A 22,805-nucleotide genomic window follows, 5' to 3' on the forward strand; every position below is an offset into this window, starting at 1 on the left:
CATATCACCAGCCCAAAGATGGCACCACCACAGTGAACTTGGAGCTTGGGCCCTCCTACCTCAATCACTAAGAAAATACCCTGTAGGCTTACTTACAGCAAATGAATAAAATAACTATCTTTCTAAGTATATTTTTGTGGTTTTGTGTGGTATTTATTTATTTATTTTGAGGTCTATTTTTTATAATTTTTTTATGTTCATTAGTGTTTTGACTGCATATACATTTGTGTGAGGGTGTTAGATTCCCCTGGAACTAGAGTTACAGACAGGTGTGAGCTGCCATGTGGTGCTGGGAATTGAACCTGGATCCCCTGGAAGAGCAGCCAGTGCTCTTAACCACTGAGCCATCTCTCCAGCCCCTTATTTTGAGGTCTTCTATAGCCCCGGCTGACCTCAAATGTGCCACATAGCTGAAGCTAACCTTGATTTTCTGATCCTCTTGCCTCTATCTCCTAAGTGCTGGGATTGTAGGTGTAAAATAGCTATTAAAAAAAAAAAAAAAAAAAAAAAAACGGTATTTACATTCTCGCCTTTGACATCAAAAGCATTCTAGGCTTAAACTTTTATTATTGAGGAGTGTTAAACTTGCTTTTCTCGTTTTTCAGTTTTAGAAACTAGCATTCTGGATGAACTCTGTGCTCTGAGGGGATTCTTTTGAACAGTACATTTTTGGCCCTTGTCTCGACTTGAGCTAGTCACAGGAGAGAAGGGAGCCTCAACTGAGAAATTGCCTCCATATGATATGGCTGTAAGCAAGATAGTGTAGTTCACACCCCTCATCAAAGAAACTAATTTTGTTTTTTGTTGTTGTTTTCTGTTTTGTTTCATTGAGGTTGTTTGTTTGGTTGGTTGTTGTTTTTGAGACAGGGTTTCTCTATGCAGTCCTGGCTGCCCTGAAACTCACTCTTGTAGATCGGGGTGGCCTCAAACTCAGAGATCTGCCGACCTCTGCCTCACCCCTACTCCAAGCCCAGCCTCCACCTCTGCCTCCTGAGCTCAAGCTCACTGAGATGAAAGGCATGCCACACCCAGTTGAGACTAATCTTTACAACAGACAAAGATCACCACAGAAAACCACAATCAATCAAAACTGCAAAGAACAAGTGGTCATGTGGCTTTAGCTCCAACTGCCATAGCTCAGAAGAGGTTTTGAAAAAAGATTGTAAGAGCCAAAGGGACCAGCCATGACAATGTGTCCTCTAGAGATGACACAAGTGTCACCCAGGATATCTCAACAATATGGCTGCCTTGAACAAGTACACCACAGGCTAAAGTGGAAAGGGGAGAATCTCATGGGGTCCTCACTCCTACATAAAGAACTATAGACAGCCGAGGAGCACTGAGAAGGGAAGGAGAGAAAGACTTCCCCAGAATGGAACTCCTTAGTTGGTTATCCAATACCAAGTCTTCAGCCCTGAACTCCTGTAACACAAGTAACACTAGATGGACTGACCAGATTGTATTTATAACTCTTAAGAATTAATAGCATATGTATAGGGTGTGTGCGTTCGTGCATGAGTGATTGAGTGTGTGTGTGTGTGTGTGTGTGTGTGTGTGTGTGTGTGTGTGTAACAATAATAGTTTTGGTTTTTTTAAAACATAAACACAGTTTTATTGGCACCAAGGAACAAGCAGGCTGGACTTGGAATTCCTGCAGCAAGGGAGTGGGGTAGAGGAGGACTGTGGGTCAGATTCATAACAGAGATGCCATCTTGTAAGTCAACAGACAAAATCCCTGGTGCTGGAAAGAGAGGAGGGAGGAGAGGAGGCGACACTGCCATCTAGAAGGGAAATGGCTCCTGCACAGGAATGTTGAGCTCAACAATCATGTCTGGGGTGCACTTGGCTCTCTGAAGCAGAACATCCTTAAAAGTGGCCTCTCGTGGGTTCCAGACTTTGGCATACATATGTTCCACCTCCGAGAGTAATATGGGCATCTCTTCTTTCAGCTGTTCAGTAAGATGACTGATGACTCTCCCTCGGAAGCATGGCAAATCCACAACAATAGTTTAAAAGAGGACATAATTTCAAGAAGGGAGCAAGACATGGAGGAGTCATGGAAGGATTAGTGGAAGGGAAGGGAAAGGGGAAAATAATTTTAAAAATTAAAATTCTTTTAAAATGTGTATGCAAAGAGGACAGAAATGACCTGTACTTTGCTGCTATTTTGCATATTTAATTCAAGGCTGAGGGTCCCTGTTTAACACTCTACAAGAATGTATGACATCGGATATCTCGGTACATTTTTGTCCCCTTGGCCTGTTATCCAGGGAGTCTTTGGTTTCCCTGACACACAGGACCCACTTTTCCACTCAGATCAGTCACATGCTGTTAGGCTTCCAGAAGACACAGCCTTGCTCTTGTTAGGTTTAGGGTGGGAGACGTAAATGAGTGTGGGGGCTGGAGAGATGAACAAATCCTGCTCTCAAAGAGAACTAGGCTTGGGTTTCCAGCACCCACCTCCTGTAGCCAGCAACCTCCTGTAAGGAGTGTCCATTGCTTCTGGCCTCTGATCACTCCAATCACACACGGAGAGTTTAAAAATAATAAAAATTAAGTCTTTGAAAAATAAGTCAGTGAGATGCATGCCATCCCCTGAAGCTGCCGCTCATCCATGAGAGGACCAAGCAAAGAGCATCTGCAGTTCTGGGAGAAGTTCCGGCTACATGTGAGAACTGTCGACAGCTGCAGTGCAGAGGAACTGGACAAGTTCACTCGAGCCCGTCAGGAAAGGGTTCGAGAGAAAACCATTGAGCAGACTTAAAAAAAAAAAAAACAAAAAAAACAAACCAAGGCGAACATCTACTCAGTGGATTTGTGTTGTGAAATAAAGGGTTTTTTTTTTTTTTAATTCTTGATCATTTCATATGTGAAATGTGATCATATATATCCCCGTTTACCACCTCCAAATCACCACATATCCAACTGAACATATCCTTCAATCAATTTCATGCTTTTTGTTTTCTAAATAACCCACTATGCTGGATACCTTTAATTCAACGTAACAGAAGGTAGAGTCATTTCCAAGGAGGGGACCTCAATTGAGAAGAATGTCCACATTAGATTGGCCTAAGGTGCATTTCCTTGACTGACAATTGATGTGGGAGAAACTCTCCCACCGTGGGTGGTGCCACCCTGGGTTGGGTGGTCCTAGATGGCATAAGTAAGCAGGCTGAGTAAGGCCTGGGAACAAACAGTGAGCAGCACTCCTCTATGGCCTCGAATCAGTTCTGTTGCCTGGTTTCTGCCCTGCTTGAGTTCCCGCCCGAATTTCCATCACGATACTGGGATGTGGAAGTATAAGCCAAATAATTCTTGTGTTCCTCAGGTTGCTTATAGTCATGGAGCTGTCTAGAAACCTAACTAAGCACTCATATGTGCTGCTCATATGTGCATGGGTGTGGGGTTGTCCCCTGGAACGGGAGTCTTGTCAGTGGCCACACCCTCAAAAAGGAACAATTCTTTTGTCTCCAAAAACTGTCAGTTGCCAATAGCTCCTCAGAAAGGAGTCGGGGGTAGGGCTTAGAGAACCTCTGCCCTGTCTGCAACTGAATAGAGACGGAGGCAGGAAAACACTCATGGGCATTTGTGTTTTTAAAACATGGGGGAAACCTACGATTAACTTTAAGAATTACCTTGTCAAACTTATTTGGAATAACTAGTTGTCTTCACACTCTCCAATCTAAAGCTATGAAACTATCATGAGTAAATATAAATTTAGGTTCACCTAAACTTTTCAAACATCCTGGCTGAACTAGATCATCACAGCTGGAGGCTTCTGTAACATCCGCAACCCAGGGCCAGCTCTGTCTCTAGCCCAGTGCCTCTTCTGCTTCCACTGGAGCAGGACAGGTGTCCTGCAGGTTGGCCCTGTCCTCTTCCCAGCCCTGTGCAGCACACAGCTGCAGCCTTTCAGCTCCTGGCTGAAGGTGGCGTTGGGTGTCAGGTATGTTCCCTACTCTGGCTTTTCACTTCTTGTATCACAAGTAGGCTGCACTAAAACGGCCAGACTTTCCCCACAGATGGATAATTACGGGGAATTAGAACAGAAGAGGGGAAAGTCTAGAACTTGATCTGTGGGAGCTTTAAGTAAGAAAGTGCAGTCAGTTCCCATTTCTCAGACACGCTGCTCAGCACAGGGGTTAACCCGGCTCCTTGTTGCTGAAGCCATGGCAGAAAGCACTTGAAGATTCTACTGTTATTTCCCTTTCTTCTAATTACTTTGGTAGTTCTCTGGGTCTCCCACTGGGCCTTTTCTACATCTGTACAATGGAAGTGATTTCTAGACTTCTTCACTAAGCATCTGCCCTCTTCAGCCTCTGAACCTAGATAGGTATCTGCCTACCTCATACCCCAGCCAGCGCTAAAGTGTGTTCAGGCTGGGTACTGAGTGAACACCATGGAGGGGTGCAAGCCACATAGCAGATATCATTGCTGTTTCTGCAATCAAACCAAAAAGTGTAAATTGTAACTCTTGATTCTAAAGTTGTACAACCTGCATATGTCTTAGCTAAGGTTTTACTGCTGTGAACAGACACCATGACCAAGGCAACTCTTATAAGGACAACATTTAATTGGGGCTGGCTTACAGGTTCAGAGGTTCAGTCCATTATCAAGGTAGGAGCATGGCAGCATCCAGACAGGCATGGTGCAGGAGGAGCTGAGAGGTCTACATCTTTATCTGAAGGCCCCTAGGAGAAGACTGGCTCCCATGTGGTTAGGAGGAGGCTCTCATTGCCCACGCCCACAATAACACACTTCCTCCAACAAGGTCACACCTATGCAACAGGCCACATCTCCTAATAGTGCCACTCCCTGGGCCAAGCATATTCAAACCACCACATCATACATGACAACTTCCTGGCCAATGCTGGTAAAGCCTGTAGTTCTAATAAGTCTTGTAACTCTTGTCCATCAGAGAAGGGATCTGGTGCACACAGTGAGCTCTGTGGAGGCCTTGACTCCTCCAGCATGTTTCTCAGACATGTACGACTAGCTTTTAGTCAGGTTCCACAATGGCTCTCAGATCCATTCTTCCCTCCACTGGAACAGCTACAAGCCAAGTTTCTGCTGAAGTATTTAAAATAACTTTTGGTTGCCTATACAATTCAATTTACACTTCTAAATACACCATGCAGATGGTCTGTGCTCTTTGACCTTCCTCCCTGCCCAGCAAGCAGACATTTCCGACACACACATTTCAGCAACAGTGAAACCATGTTTGATGTGGTTTCCATGCATTTGTCTACAGCACCTGACAGGCTTTTCAACAGACTTCATTCCATCCTCCTACAAACCAGCTCTGATGACTGCAATAACCGTGTTCTGTCCAGAAGGTACTTCACATCGCTCTGCTCCATCCCCCGCCCCTTCTAGTCTTTCCATTTCCTCTTCCGCTATCTTCTCAGAGCCTTGGGGTGGGGTTGTTTTGTACAGGTGTCCTATTTAAGGCTGAGCACCAGCCTCCGTCTCTGTCTGGTATAGATGGAGTAGGGGATCTCCAGGCCCCACCCTTTTCCGAGGACGTGCAGATGCTTGCCTGTCTGTCTGCATGGTTGTATAGTGTTGTAAGAAAATGACTGTCAGGAATCAGGTCTCTCCAAAACTTTTGGGTTCCAGGAACCCAACAGCTTGTTAGGCTCCACAGCAAGCACCTGGCCCACTGTCCCTTAGCTGTGTATTTATCGTGCTGAGTCCTTATGTCATGACATGCAGTCGTCTAAAACTAAATTAAACAGAAAATTCTAAAAGAAAAGATGGCTATATCTTTTGTATCTTCTATAGGTGGCTGTAGCACATGCTTATATAATGCTAGTATTAAGCAGGCTGGGGTATGGAGAATGAGCTTAAGGCCAGCCTAGACTACTTACTGAGTTTGAAAACAGAGTGAAAATCCTCACTTCTCCCTAAAAAAAATAGACTGAATTTCAAAACCTTCCAGAAAGATCCTTGACTCTCACAGGAACTGTCTTTTCAAAGACATAAAACAGCTATTGTTCCTACAACAGACTCCTAAACCAATCTTAAAAAGCAACATTAACGACAGACATATGATTGGCTGTATTTGTAAAAGAATTAAGTTACCAACCAATGTAAAAGCAGAAGTGGGCAAGAGACCGTCACAATGAATCTCAATGTCGCCTTATATGCAATCAGGGCCGATGCAAGACCCTAACCAACATTTCTACTTAGCAGTTCAGAACTATGCCTGTAGACAAGGGTCTCTCCCATCCATCTCTGGCTTAGGAAATGTGAGCAGAGAGTAGGGTGTGTGTGGAAGGAAGAGTGAAGGCCACAGGGAAGAGTGAAGGCCACAAGACTGTTGGCAATGCATCACTAAAAGACTGGAGGTATGTGCGGCTTTTCTCTTACAGCGTCTCCAGGCTGGGAGGACTCTAAAGAGGTTCTCCCTGTTCAACCTGGTCTGGTTAGGAGCTGACCCACCCCATTCCCTCACACATCCTTCCTCTCCACCCACTGCCTTGCAAAACTCTCCTTCTACCACAAGAGATTTCCCTAGACTCTCCCCTTGAGTTTCCTGGGTACCTTTCTATCAGTCAGTGTTACATAGGAGCCACCCTTTGCCTTTCCTGATTAAAGATTTGCTTCAACACTCTTTAGTGTAAGCTCCTGGCAAGATATAAGCCAGAAGTTAAAGGCCGAGCCCTTCTGCTGATGCGTGGCTGTTATGCCTGAGCGAGGTCTTTGGTCTGTGTTTTATTCCCATAGCCCAGTGATAATGCCAGTGAAGTACATGTGTTTGGTCCATCCACAGAGTTCTTGGGAAGCCCAAGCAGGAAAAAGAATAGAAGGAAGCATAAACTTGACAGGTGTGTGGATTTCTAAGTTCCCAGGGCCGATACAAGTGGACTAACGGCCTAATCCCCTCTGCCCCCTTCTCAGCCAGCATATCCATTTGAGGAAGTAAACTTAGTTCTCCCGAGGTTCCGCTGACTTTCATCGTTTTCTGCTGCTGGGGATGAGGTGTGCCAGGATGAGCACCAGGGTTCTGAGGATGCTTCAGAGAAGGGAACAGGGGTAGGGAGGCTCAGCATCCCCCCACCCCACCCCGGGGCCTCACAGCCTTCTTTTCAGACCTTGGTTGACCTTGGATCAGATCTTAGCAATCTAGCTCCCCTTGAAGAGTGGGTGGTCAACATTCCTCTTCATTTGTAAGCTGCCCTGGGTTGGTGCTGGAATGCCACCGGGTAACACTGTCATGCAAAGGAGCCGGTTCCTGAATAGGGCATTGCAGGACCAGGCTGAGATTGCCAAGTCCCGGCTGTTGATGGAAGGTTTGGTATTCTCATTTCTTAAGCATAGAGAAATGTCTTGGATTTTCAAATGTATTTACTTTCACTCCTCAGAGCAGTATTGTTTGTTTTGTTTTGAGACAAGGTCTCATCATATACCCCATGGCTGGTCTGGAACTCACGGAGATCGTCTGACTCTGCCTCCTGAATGCTAGGAATGATGGTGTGTGCAACCATGGCCAGCGCTAGGCTCTCCACTCTTATTTCATTGTTCTTGCTGAGGGAACTCAGGAAGGCTTTGGATACTAGGTGCCAAGTTCCCCAAAAGCCTGGCCTATGGGAAGGACTCCTGATGAGAAGCAGCCACAGGAATGTGAGTGTTCTGGGGCCTCCTCTCAGCTGCCAGCATTCCACAGAGAAAGGAATCCTGTACCCACCTGGAGGTTGTAGAGGACAAGGGTCGGAGAATAGAAAATCACCAAGATTGTTGCGACTCTGCATATCTTTAGAGCACTAGCTGAAGGCTGGATGAACTCGGTGTGCACACATAGGGAAAGCTAGGACTACATCCTAGCAGTGTCACCCAGAGAGTCCTAGCTGTTTCAGGCTGCTCTGGGGCATCTGACTGACCCATTTGTCCACTGGTGTCTTTCTCCTTCCTCGGGCACTGGAAATCTCCAATAGAAGAGCAGCTTCTCTCAGGCCTCCATCCTGCGCCTCGGCCTGATGAGGCAGTGGCTGGCGCCTGTAACTACAGTAATTTTCCTCTGACTTTATCACACTGAGCAGTAGGGAGACAGAGGAACCTGTTACTCCAGCCATAGGGGTCTCTGCACAGGCAGCCACTTTAAAGACTCTAGTCTGACTGGTACAGCTAACTTCATTTGGCTTCTGTCCATCTGGTTTATTCCACAGCTCTGTGACATTTTGAATCCTGCCTGACTCTTGAACTTATCTCTGAAAAAATATTTAATTATCTAGCCCAGTGGTTCTCAACCTTCCCAGTGCTGTGAACCTTCAGTATAGTCCTCGTGTTATGGTGATTCAAACCATAAAGTTATTTTACTGCTATTTTTGCTACTGTTACAATTTGAAATGTAAATATTCGATATGAAGGATATCTGATATGCGACCTCCAAAGGGATCACAACCTGCAGGCTGAGAATCACTGATATAGCCCAGTAATTAACTCAGTTTTTGTTTGTTTGTTTGTTGGTTGGTTGGTTGGTTTGGTTTGGTTTTAGTGCCTATGATATGTGTAGCAGGTCCTGGTACAATACAATACAAAATAAGAATTCAAAAGTAAGAAGATTGGTTCTGAAGTAAGATGGCAGCGTCTTCTACAGAAGAAAGGGAGCGGGGGGGGGGGGGGTGCCGGGGAGGGGGGTTGTGCCCATGAGTGTGGAGGGAAAGGGGCTCAGATTTCCTCTGTTAAATAAAACAGGAAAGGGACCTGGAATTGGCATCAATAACCCAGAAGCAGTCAAGTGGCCTGACTGGGGGTTGTCAGGGAAAGAGATGTGTAACTGGGAAACTGATAGTCTTAGCATTGCCTGCTTTCCCACATTTACCCATTCCCCAGAAATAAGGTCCTGAGGCCTTCAGGATCACCATACTTGACTTATTCAGTAAAATAACACGTTCTTAAAGGGCAGCGACTTTGAACTCCTTCAGAGGTTCAGCAAACCGACACACTTTATTATGAGTTAGTTGCTAAGTACATTCTCTAGATAAAGCTGAAGCTCGTCCTTGGTGTGGCCTTCCGCACCCACCAATCCTCATGTTGAAACCCTAATCAGCAGCTCGTCTGGATGTGACTAATGAGATGAGATAGGACCTTTCGAGCGTAATTAAGTTGAACAAGGTCATTAGAGTGGACCTTAATCCAGGATGACTAGTGTCCTTATGAAAGATTAGGACACAGACTCCCGAGGAGAGACCACAGGAAGCCAGGACATCCAAGATCAAGATCCCAACAGATCTGGGATCTAAGAGGGGCCCTCTTCCTGATTTTCACGTGGTGTCTTCTCCCTGTGTCCTGACATGGCAGAAAGCAGAGAAAGAAACTCTTCAATGTTTTGATAAAGTCACTATAGCCATTTATGAAAGAGCCCTCTGTGACCGCCTGACCTCCCCACCCTGTCTCACGGAATCAGATTCAACACACATAGATTACAGCAGGCTCTGTATTAGAACTCCTCTCAAACTCACTGAGAACACAGCACACTAGTGCTAGACAGCACCCAAATTCATATTCTGGACGACATGGGAGTAGGAGGTGGATAGCTCATGGTGCATTTGAGGCCATGATACTGAAAGTAGCTGACTCCCTTGGGGTCCAGCCTCATCACTGGGGTGTGCCCATGTAAATCTGGGCGACCCAGTAAATCTGGCTCTGCCATATCGCAACCTCATACCCAGGCAAATGGCTGCACTTCTTCATCCCCCAGTATCTTCATTTGTAAACTGAGAAGACACTACATTTTGCCTTGTGGGGCTGCTGAACAGATGAATGGGATGCATACACCTGGTGCAGAGCTTGGCATAAAGTCCTGTTAGCTAGGAGTATTCACTTAGGAAATACTCTTAAGTAAAGATACCACCAGACATCACACACAGTGTTTATAAAGCTCCTCAACTTCTCAGATGAGGAAACTCAGACAGAGTGACTCAGATGGCATCCTGAAGCCTGGAAGTGGGGAAGGGGACTCAGCCATTCAACAGTCATTGTCCCTGACAATGTCCTTGGCAATTCCAATTTTCTGTTCTTTCTCTGTCTCTCTGTCTGTCTCTCTGTCTATCTGCCTGTCTGTCTGTCTCTCTCTGTCTCTCTGTCTCTCTGTCTCTCTGTCTCTCTCCCCCCAAATTGTCTGCTGCTATAATGAACACACCAGAGCTGGGCCTAGTGATGTTCCCAACATTGGGAGGAGGAGGCAGGAAGATCAGGAGTTCAAGGTCATCCTCTGGTACATTTCGAATTAGAGGTTAGCCTGGGCTATAGGAGACCACATCTTAAAATAACAACAAACAAACAAAACATCCTCATAGAAACACCCAGAATAATGTTTAATCCAGTATGGACACACTTTGGACCAACTACACATTTTTAATATAGATGTTTTGTTTTAAGAATTTGCAGCAAAATGTTATGCAAGGGACTGGTCCTACCCCAGATCTCTGACTGTCCTGGCTCTAACCTTGACCTCTGACTGCCCTGGCTCTAACCTTGACCTCTGACTGTCCTGGCTCTAACCTTGACCTCTGACTGTCCTGGCTCTAACCTTGATCTCTGACTGCCCTGGCAAAGTGAGAAAGCAGCTGCGGGTTAAGTTGAATCTTTGAACCCGATGTGTTCATCCTTTCTTCTTCAGAAGCGAAAATGCTGGGAGGGGAATAATTTATTTTGCTTCATTTTAAATCTCCTCATTCCTGGTGTCTGTTCGTCTGGCTGGCAAGGCTAAAACAGGTGAACACGATTGTTCTCTTTTGTCCTTTCTTTTGATATGGTTGTAATATTGTAATTACATATTAATGACAAGCTTCCATGCAACTTAATGAAATAGGGGGGAAAGATTTATACTCTTCTCTTTAATTATGATACTTAAGGTTAAGCTTGAGCACTGCTCCCCCTCCACCAACGCACATTATCTAGGTAGAACTGCTCCTTCCTTTTTTTTTCTTTTTTCTTTTTCTTTTCTTTCTTTCTTTCTTTCTTTTCTTTTTTTTTTTTTTCTTTTTTCGAGATAGGGTTTCTCTGTGTAATCCTGGTTGTCCTGGAGCTCACTCTGTAGACCAGGCTGGCCTCGAACTCAGAAATCCACCTGCCTCTGCCTCCCAAGTGCTGGGATTAAAGGCGTGCGCCACCACTGCCTGGCGAACTGCTTGTTTCAAAACCAGAGTAAGTTTCCTTGAGAGAGACGACCTAGTGGGTAAGTGTTTTTGCAATACCAATGTGAAGGACATTAATGTGGACACCCAGAATCCATGTAAAATGAGGGCCGTAAGACATCTGTACCCCAGTGCTCCAGCAGCAAGATGAGACAGGAGAACCCCCAGAAGTTCCAAGGACAGCTGGCCTGACATACACAAAGGCTAACAACAAATGAAATTCTGTATGTGTATGTGAGACAGAGACAGAGAGACAGACAGACGGACACACACACACACAGAGAGAGAGAGAGAGAGAGAGAGAGAGAGAGAGAGAGAGAGAGAGTAAATAAAAGAGACACTCACACACATAAACACACACAGAGAGCTATAAAGACAGAGAGAAACACAGACGGGGACAGGGAGAGAGGGGGAAGGGAGGGAGGGAGAGAGAGAAAGATGCACTCCATACATGTATATGATATAAAACTAAAACCCAAGTTTTATGCACAGAGGAATATGGACATCTTTCATCTCAGAGATACAACCTTGGAAGTTGCTACATCACTATTTGGTGGCAGTGTGCCTGAAGTGTAGGTGAAAATTTATCCTCTTAGATATTAAAACTATGGCACAGAAAGTACAAGGCCATCTCATTGTGACATTATTAAGATTACTATGACTACTGGGTAAGAGGCTACTGTTAATATGCAGACGTTTTTGCCTCGTATCCAACACAAACACCCACTGCTATAAAGATCATCAGTGGGCCACAGAGCTGAGTGAAGATTGCAGTCACATTAATTATCTTACGTTCCTATGGCTCTCTATGATATTTTTATTATATTTATCTACTTACTTATTGAGTGTGTGCATTCGCATGTGCCACAGTGTATGTCAAAAGACAGTTTTGGGGAGTTGGTTCTCTCCTTCTACTTTGTGGGTGCCAGAGGGTGAATTCTAGTTGTCAAGTGTCTTTATCCTCTACCGGCATGGCCCTTTTTGATTTGATTCTGAAAGCCACAAGACACATGAATAACATTCATTTGCCCCATTGAGAATAAGGTCCAAGCGGGGAATGGGGTAAGGGGATAAAATTTGAAATGTAAATATAATATCCAATAAAAAAAAAAAAAGAAAAGAAAAAAAGAGAGAAAATAAGGTCCAAGATCTCCTATCTTCAAAGTTGCAGGGACCAGAGAGAGATTGTCATTCTCCACAAAATAAATAAATAAATAAATAAATAAATAAATAAATAAATAAATAAATCAGCCCCTATGACAAGTCGCTGAGACCCACAGCCAGGACTCAAGGTGAGTGAAGGAGATCCAAGGACCCAGAGAAAATTAGTCTTGTTAACTGGCCCACCTCATAGAAAACAGTCAGTTTACGGTGGCATCTGGGAACCAGGAGGTGGCTCTGCTGCTGATGTGCTTGCTGAAGCATGAGGACCCAAGTCAAATGTCAGAACCCAAGTTTAAGAAATAAAAGCTGAGGCCTAAGCACAGGCTTGGAATCCCAGCTGGGGGTGGAGACAAGATGATTCCCTGGATTTGCTGGCCTGAGAATCCAGCTAAGGTGCAAGCACTAGGTTCAGTGAGAGACCCTGTCTCAGAGATACAAGACAGAGAGCAACTGGAGAAGAATCCTGACATTGACCTCTGACCTCTACACACACACACACACACACACACACACACAGCATGTATATTTTGAATATGAATTTGAGCCATATAACTGTACAGACTTACCCAAAACCCTTAAAGCAGATTTAAAAGGGACAGAGATGGACTCTTTCACAATTTACAGATGACTGCCTTCCTCACCAACAAAAAAAAATGTCTCCCAAGCTGTGAGGGATGGAAGTGGAGAAGGGGCAGGGGAGGAGGCTGCTGAGACACTCTCCCTCTGACAGGACTCAGCCATCAGAGCTGTGAAGAATAGCCACATACATCAGCACTTTGTACAGATGCCTTGGGAGTCTGGCCAGGAAAGGCTACAACAAATACAATGTCCTTTTTAGGAATTTGTCATTTTCTAGGGAACAGTGAGGTCAGTCTGGGGCTAAATTATAAATCAAAATGAATGTTAAACATGAGTCACATGGCTTCTGTGGGCTGTGTCCCCTCTCTGGGATGTTAGAAGGATCAAGAGAAATGCCAGATTTGGGCGTAGAGGGCATCCTTCGGTTCTCACCTTTCATGCAGGGAGTCACACGCCCTGGCTTCTAGGGTGTGTCCTTCAAGTCATCATGGTTAAGCTTCACTAAAGCAGGGTCCCTATTTTCTAAATGAAACTACAGGTCAGGGACACTGTGGTTGAATGGATTCCAACTCAAAGTCCACACCCTCTCCACTTGTCACAAGGTAGGCTACTCTGACTTTAGGTAGGGACAAGATAGCTAATGGAGTATCTCTCTCTCTCTCTCTCTCTCTCTCTCTCTCTCTCTCTCTCTCTGTGTGTGTGTGTGTGTGTGTGTTGTATGTGTGTGTGTCTGTGTCTGTTTCTCTGCCTCTTTAGCTCTCTGTATGTGTGTCTGTCTCTTTGTGTGTGTCTCTGTCTCTCTAGCTCTGTGTGGGTTTGTGTGTCTGCATCTCTTATTTACTATTTCTGTGTGTCTGTCTCTCTCTCACACACTCACTCACTCTCTCCCCCTTCCCCTCCTTCCATTCCTCCAAGATTTCACACAGATTTCTTGAGAAACCTGTCAGTGGTGATTATAATACCAGATGGTTGTATTTTGAGGTAATATAACATTTCCTAGGAAACAGAGTAGATCCATTTGAGATTAAATTGCAAAATATAATTTAAAGCCCATGACTCCTTCACAGCCCTGAAGAATGAAGGCGTCCCTGCCCCCAATAACAAACATATGCTCTCCTTCCGGTCTAGGCCCAAGCACTGAGCAGATCTTGGGCTCCAGCTCTAACCCCAGTAGTAACACCCACCCCACAGAGTTCTAATACAACTTAGATAACAGGAAAGACAGGCCCTAGTCAGAAACAGGGCAGGTAGCACTAAGGAGATCCAGATGGTGAAAGGCAAGCGCAAGAACATAAGCATCAGTAACCCAGGGTACTTGGCATCATTAGAACCTAGTTCTCCTACACAAGAAAGTCCTGAACTCCTCATATCACTAGGAAAGCAAGATTCAGATTTTAAATCACTTCTAATGATGATGATAGAGGACTTTAAAAAGGACATAAATAACACTCTCAAAGAATTTGAGGAGAACACAGGTAAACAGGTAGAAGCCCTTAAAGAGGAAACAAAAATCCCTTAAAGAATTACAAGAGAACACAACCAAACAGGTGAAGGAATTGAACAAAACCATCCAGGACATAAAAATAGAAGTAGAAACAATAAAGAAATCACAAAGGGAGACTACCCTGGAGATAGAAAACCTAAGAAAGAAATCAGGAGTCATAGATGCAAGCATCACCAACAGAATACAAGAGATGGAAGAAAGAATCTCAGGTGCAGAAGATACCATAGAAAATATTGACACAACTGTCAAAAAATGCAAAATGCAAAAAGTTCTTAGCACAAAATATCCAGGAAATCCAGGACACAATGAGGAGACCAAACCTAAGGATAACAGGTATAAATGAGGGTGAAGATTCCCAACTTAAAGGGCCAATAAATATCTTCAACAAAATTATAGAAGAAAACTTCCCTAATCTAAAGAAAGAGATGCCCATAAACATACAAGAAGCCTATAGAATGACAAATAGACTATACCAAAAAAAAAAAAAAAAAACCTCCTGTCACATAATAATCAAAACACCAAGTGCACAAAACAAAGAAAGAATATTAAATGCAATAAGGGAAAAAGGCCAAGTAACATATAAAGGCAGACCTATCAGAATTACACCAGACTTCTCACCAGATACTATAAAAGCTAGAAGATGCTGGACAGATGTCATACAGACCCTAAGAGAACACAAATGCCAGCCCAGGCTACTATACCCAGCAAAACTCTCAATTACCATAAATGGAGAAACCAAGATATTCCATGACAAAACCAAATTTACACAATATTTTTCCACAAACCCAGCATTACAATGGATAATATCGAGAAAGCTCCAATACAAGGAGGGAAATTATACCCTAGAAAGAGCAAGAAAGTAATCCTCTTCCAACAAATCCAAAAGAAGATAGACACCTCTAATAACAAAAGAAGATAATTCCACCTCTAATAACAAAAATAACAGGAAGCAACAATCACTGTTCCTTAATATCTCCTAACATCAATGGACTCAATTCCCCCAATTAAAAGACATAGGCTAATTGACTGGATACATAAACAGGACCCAGCATTTTGCTGCATACAGTAAACCCACCTCAGTGACAAAGACAGACTTTACCTTAGAGTAAAAGGCTGAAAAACAATTTTTCAAGCAAACGGTCCTAAGAAACAAGCTGGAGTATCCATTCTAAGATCGCCAGCCGAGAACACAAAGGGAGGAACTCATGGCTCCACCTGTATAGGTAGTTGAGGGTGGCCTTGCCAGGCATCAGTGGAAGTGGACAGCCTTGGTGCCTGAAAGTTTGGATTCCCTAGTATTGGGGAATTCGAGAGCAGGGAGGTGGGAATGGAAGGATGGTGGGAGTACACCCTCATAGAAACTCCCAGAATTATATGGATTAGACATGACAGAGGCAGGCAGCCAGAAGACTAGATTCCAGAATTCAAACAAACAATTATCTTGATACTAAAATTTGTTTTGAGAATTGTATATTGCAGAATACACAGCCTTGGTGTATCTACTCATTAAGCAAGCTGAGCAGACCTGCTCGAACCTCTGATGTCCTGGAATTCCATCTGAATGCAGTGAAGACACAGAGTCAGAGGCTTATCAATTTACTCTTCCCCCTGCCCCTCTTCTAATATCTCAACGCCCTTAATCAGCTTGAAGAAGTTAATGAAGAGTCGGCCCCCTTATTCCCTGGACTTGGGGCCTGAGGTGGTTAATATTGGGCTGTCTTTCTAGGGAAAAGTAGTGGTTTTGTGGGAACAGAGAGGAATAGCTAGGATTTATTGCATAGTCATAACCTATTGGTAGAAATATGTATAATTGTTATTAAGATGAAGTTATAATTTCTTTCTATTTTTTTTTTTTTTTTTTTTGGTCTTTCGAGACGGGGTTTCTCTGTAAAGCCCGGACTATCCTGGAACTCACTCTGTAGACCAGGCTGGCCTTGAACTCAGAAATCCGCCTGCCTCTGCCTCACAAGTGCTGGGATTAAAGGCATGTAAGCCACCACTGGCTGGTGAAGTTATAATTTCTTAAATGATACAAAATTTACTTTGATTTCAAATTTAAGGTTTTCATTGGTATGAGCTTCTTATTGATATAAAAGTGAGGTTAATATTGTTACTCTCATAGGCTTTGTGCCTATATAACACATTTAGGAATACAAGGCTTAGGCCCAGTCCTTCTTTAACTTTTCTAACTGATTTGAGATGGTTAGCCTGTGAGTTAAGGGCCTATAGCAAACTCTTGGCTCAGAGTTTATTGTTAGGGTGTTTTCTATATTTTATTTAGAAATAGCTGAGAGGAGTTAACAGACAATAGTTCAGATTGCCTTACATGGATAGTTAGTTTTCAAAATGTCAGAAGTCCATAGAATTTATGTTACAAACATTTCTGTATTAATGTTCATTTTGATTAGAGACCTGTCTGCTCCTGGCAGCTTCCTGTCTTGGATTCTAAGAAAAAATTGAGTATCTTTGGAGTTACTCCAGTTATGGTGAGAGACCCACTAGGCAAGAATTACCTCTTTTCATTTACAGACAAATCACTGTCCAGAAAAGGACACACTAGCGGAATAGTCAACTGATTATATCTGCCAAGACAGAGTAATCAGCCCTTAATAATTCTGTATAACTAGGTCTGTCAGATGATCCTGGGCCAGAAAGCTGAAGATCTGATGCTCCAACGTTTTTGTAGTATAGGGACTGTCTAGGTGTTCAGCGGTCTCTATAAATTAAGGCTAAGTTTTAGAAGCTATGCTTTGTGCTTCCCATAATTTCAGTTAATCCAGTCATTCTGGATTTCTGACGGGGTTGAAGACTTTAAGTCTCATAGCCAATCCCAGCTATTTACTTTGAGAGGATGGTTTTCAGCTGACATTCATTCTAAAGCCAAGAAAAAAGCCATGTTCAGAACTAAGTCTTTTAGTTAGGAGAGATGACAGAGGTTCTGGTTAGTCAACAAAATGAAGGACTGGGTATTAGGTCTATCTTGTGCCTTACTGACACAAATTGGTATAGTTATGCTGTAATTGTATTTTAAAAGTTTTATTTTAACAGGAATGGTGATATGTACGAGGAGCTAAGGTGGGAGGAGTAAGGAGAGGAAGAGGAGGAGCTAGGTGACGAGAGAAAGAGAGAGAGAGAGAGAGAGAGAGAGAGAGAGAGAGAGAGAGAGAGAGAGAAACATGGAGGCAGATGTTCGTGTGTTTCTACTAGTCAAAGATAGTTGATATATCTAGATTGGGTATTGGGTTACACTTCTGATTGTATGGGCATCTTGTTATTGAGCATAACCAAACTTATAAAGCTTTTGATTAACATTTAAAAAATCGTATAAAAGCAAAAAGGAGAAGGGGGTATGGGATAGGGGTTTTCTAGGGAGGGGAAATGGGGAAAGGGGATAGCATCTGAAATGTAAATAAAATATCCAATAAAAGAATAACCATATGCTCAACCTCTGAGCTTCACGCCTAGCTCTCCTGTGATCTTTGATTGACTACTTATTAGGAGATACAGGCACATGCAAAGCAAACTGATGCAACAGCATGTAGGAAGCTGCAGTTAGCGGTGATACATCCGTCATTCCAAGATGGCGCGGACATCGTGTCCTCCCCACTAGTAAACAACTAACTGCGCAGGTGCAAAGGCAAAAAGCGCCAAAGTCACTGCCCATCCCGAGGTGTAATACTGGGTGATGAGTGAACAGCCAATCAGAAGTGAACACACACCACTCTAGGGCATAAATAGCAGTGCCATTCCCAAGGTTCCTCCCTTCCGCGGTCTTCACTTCTGCTGATACAAGATTAAAGCCTTGCTGTGGTAATACCCGAATTCCGTCTCTCGTGTCTCTCTTCCACGGGCGAAAGGGGACACGGGAGGCGCAAGGAACAACTGGTGCCGAAACCTGGGAGTTTCAAGGCGACGCGGAGGCCCCCAAGTTTTGGGGCGGGTTAAAAGACTACAGGAACGAGGTACGCCTTTGAAAGATATGCCTGGGGTGGAAGCTTTCGTTGCATTGCTTTTGTTTTTAGCTTATTTGTGTTGTGAGAAAGAGGGCCACTCTAGCATACCAGAACCAGGGCATGTTAGCTGGCATCAGGCCAAAGAGCCTGGAGAAAGGAAAGAGTACTCAAGAGGAACAAGGGCTACTGCAGAGTTCGTTAAGCTTAAGGACCCTCCACCGGTTGGTGGAGAGAGAGTGGAGGTCAATAGGACTCCCCTTCACCCCATTAAGGAGCTTGAGGCCATAGACCTTAGCAGCTCTGAAGAAGACCTAACACTAGGAGAGGAACAAGAGGCAGCCACCTATACAAAAAATAACCGTTCTGAGATAAGACTAAGAAAGACCTTAAGTCATTCAGCTCAGCCCCATCGCCCTTGGCCGGCGCCGGCGGCTCGCTCGGGCTTGAGGGTCCCCTGCCATGCTTCCCGGCTTGGGCTGTGGGAACAGAGGCGCTGCAACGGGGCCCGGGCCAGAACGGTTGCAGGGGCATCTGCGCTCTGCTACCTGTGGCGGCTTGCAGCCCGGCAGAGCAAGAGCAAGGTCGAAAGACAGCCAGAGGAGGGAGACAGTCTGCACTGGGAAGCGGCCTCCCAGCCGGCACACGGGGAGTGCCCCGAGAGCTTAGAGCAAACAATGCCAGGGATAGAACAGATGATCTTTGAAAATGCCACAGCTGAATGCTGTACAGTCATTGTCCCTCATAGGAACAAGAGGCTACAAGATTGGCTGAGAGCCTGTTGTGGCCCAGGAAGGGGAGATGTTTGTGCTTATTCCACAGGTGAAAACAATTCAATTTGGGTCCCTACAAGGCTGGTTTAGATCGTGAAGAAGGAAGCCAGATTGCAAGATTACGACCCTGATTCTTCTGATACTGATGTTCGATTTGGGGATAAGTATACCACTATGGGCCATAGTTAGATCTCGGCCTGTTCCCTTGCCAGTACATTCAAATTCTGCAGTGCTGCCATTGTTTACAGCTATTGAGTGTTACTTGGTTGCCCCGGCCTTAGGCGCATCTGCCAACAGCCTGGGTCATAAATGCTACAAGTTTTCCATTAAATTTTACACTTTGTTTTGTGGCAGCAAAACTTTACAGCATAAAGGTAATCTACTTGGTGTTGATTTTAGAAAAAATAGATTGCTTACATCGTTAAAGATTGGTTTTGTTTCTCAAAATTATGGTTATGCTCTAATATTACAAAAGAGGCTTAAAAACATAGTTAAACTGCCAATATTCCATGGGCTACAGTTGGTAGTTCAACCGCAACCGAGAGTTTGAAAATTTTTGATTTGCCTATGTTTATAGAGAAAAGATACAACACGTGTCTTTTAAGGTTTACAGTTTAAATTTAAGATTCAAAGTTAAAATTAAGGTCAAAATCACACAGTTCAGGTGTAGCCAAGCCTCAGAGAACAGGCCTGAGGGAGGTTACATTTACATTTGAATTGAGACAATGCAGACTGAGCTGCAGAAGCTCAGGTGCTAAAAGCTCCTTTTGTTCTGGGTCTTCAGACCAGGTCCTAGAAATGTGCTTACCGGAATTCTTGTCTTCATTGTTTCTTGTGAGAAGAGGGATAAATCTAAAACCCAAAGACTTTACAACAGTCTGTGGGCTAAAAGTTGTGATTATGCTGGAGAAATTAAAATTATGCCTACTTCCTTCCATGAGTATAACTGTACCTGCTGATAAAATATGGTTCAAATTGTTTTAATTCCTTTATATTCAAAGTTGTTAAAAATGAGATACTTTGGATTCCTCTAATGTATGTAACAATTATTAGAGAATAAGGTTGGCTTTTATCCGATATATTCATTGGACTAAAAAAGATTGGTTATTAAATTAATCCAAAATAAAGTTTAAATTTAAGATTTATACAGCCTAACTTGCCTACTCCAGCTGCCGTTTCAGTAAATGCTTATATAAAAGATGTTTTATACCTTCCCTTTACATTTCTGGTAAAGGTGAGAGATTTACAGTTAGTAAATTTATTCATAATTTTTAAGAGCCCATGAAGCAATATTTGTTAAAAAAATAATTGCTTCAGAAAATGGTTAATCGTTTTACATTTTATACATATAAATATTGTTGTTGCTTTAATACAAAAAATTAAGAGGTTAAATCTTTCAGTGTATATTATTCATTGTGTGATACTTTATTAGTGGATTTCTCTAAAGAAGTTTTCTACAAGCCATTGCTCCAATATAACGAGCTTTAAAAGTTTTTTGTACTACTTGTTGCTCCAGAAAGGATTCAAAGGCAGTGTCTTTTCAATATTTGAGACAAGTTGGGGCTAGAGAGATGGCTCAGCCGTTAAAGGCTAGATTTACAATTTAAAATATAAAAGCTGAACTCCCAGCAACCACATGGTGGCTCACAACCATATGTGGTAGGGATCTAACGCCATCTTCTGACTTGTGAGTGTACATGCAAAAAGAAAATGGTTTACTTTTAATCTTGATTTGCTCTTAGTGATTTTTAAAAGTTGTTAAGAGATATTATTTGGCTAAAACCTCATCTTAAGCTTACCATAGAAGGATTTAAACCTCTGTTTGATATTTTCAAAGGGATGCAAGTCCTAAATTAAATCATATGTGTATTCTCTTGAGTTTACCCTGCTTCAACACAATTAAATTATGTGTTTTAGCCACTGTTTAGAATGTTAAAAGGGGTGTATCTGCCTTTGTCTTGTTGAATGGTATATTTCATGAAGTACAAAATGTTTCAGCTACATGATCTAATATCTCTAGCCATTTGGATAACATTAAAATTAATAAGGTGTTTAGGAATGCATCTGCACAACCGGTGTTGGTGTGTGTGGACCCTCCATTTTTCTTTATGTTATCCAACTTTCAGAATAATTCTGATATCTTGGATTGTAAGAATGTTACATGCCTTTTAGCACAATGCTGGAATGGATCACTAGACCTAGCCTTGGTTGTGCACGTGCCTACCTTTGTGCCCATCCCAGTAGAAGCTGATCCTGAAACTCTCCATACTACATCATTATTGAGACATAAAAGAGACTTTGATCAATCAGAGAGTTGATTTGCTCCAAGCCCATGTGGAGCAGCTCATGGATGTGGTTTAAATGAGCTGCGTGTCAGCAACCCCACATCCAGGTATTACACCTCTGAGATTTGTGAATGATACACTTATTCAAAGCCATAATCTTTCTGCTTATTTAAAAGGGAAGTGGACTAGAAAGTTGGACCAGGTGCAGCAGCAATTGCAGATCCAGATCTTGAGCCTTGATGGAGCACAGATGGACCCTGTTACCCTTGGTGATCTTACTTCTTGGCTTTCTTCTGCCTTTTTCTTTCTTTAAGGAATGGGTGGAGATAGGTCTGTTTGATGCAGCCCTATGTTGTGGATCGGTGTTCATGATGGTTGGTCTGTAAGCTCAGAGCCCAGCAAAAACGTGACAAGGCCGCTATCGCCCAAGCACTCGCAGTCTTGAAGCAAGGATCTCCCCCTGAAATTTGGCTATCTAGGCTAAGAAAGTAGCCGATGACTGAGACCCTCAGTCGATGCACCCCAAGGGTTCAGCCCATTGCACTGGGTCGATGAGAGGTCTAAGTCCAGCCAGCCCTTGCCTGAATAGCTGTGGTACCTGAATAGTAGGTTGACAGCCCTTGCACTCCTGGGAACTATACTCCATTGCACAGGGACGGGTGTCAATTCCTCTTTACATCCCCTTAGCCCTTGCACCCAGAGGACTTGTTTCCATTGCACCTGGTAGGGTAAGGGAGAATCTTCGGGCTGTAAGCTCTTGATCGCTTATTCCCCCAAGATGGAGTTTGCTTGATTGGGCTTGAGTTCGAATCTTGATTGGTGCTGCGTTTGATAGGCAAAAGGCTGTTCCATATTAATAATTTAAACAGGGGGAGATGTAGGAAGCCACTGTTAGCGGTGATACATCCGCCATTCCAAGATGGCGCGGACATCGTGTCCTCCCCACTAGTAAACAACTAACTGCGCAGGTGCAAAGGCAAAAAGCGCCAAAGTCACTGCCCATCCCGAGGTGTAATACTGGGTGATGAGTGAACAGCCAATCAGAAGTGAACACACACCACTCTAGGGCATAAATAGCAGTGCCATTCCCGAGGTTCCTCCCTTCCGAGGTCTTCACTTCTGCTGATACAAGATTAAAGCCTTGCTGTGGTAATACCCGAATTCCGTCTCTCGTGTCTCTCTTCCACGGGTGAAAGGGGACACGGGAGGCACGCGGAACAACAGCATCCTTCACTGTCTGCTGGATTATACTTATACTCTTTCCAAACATCACATGTCCTCTCAAGTGTCTGCCTCAGCAAAATATATTCTCATGTGTCTGCTTCAGCAAAACATCCTCTTAGAAGACAGCTCCCAGAAAAGCATCAGCTGACACAACTAAGTCTCCCAAGAAACCAGAAATTTCCACT

This window comes from Arvicanthis niloticus, chromosome 11 (genome assembly GCF_011762505.2).
Source record: "Arvicanthis niloticus isolate mArvNil1 chromosome 11, mArvNil1.pat.X, whole genome shotgun sequence".
Classification (NCBI taxonomy): Eukaryota; Metazoa; Chordata; class Mammalia; order Rodentia; family Muridae; genus Arvicanthis; species Arvicanthis niloticus.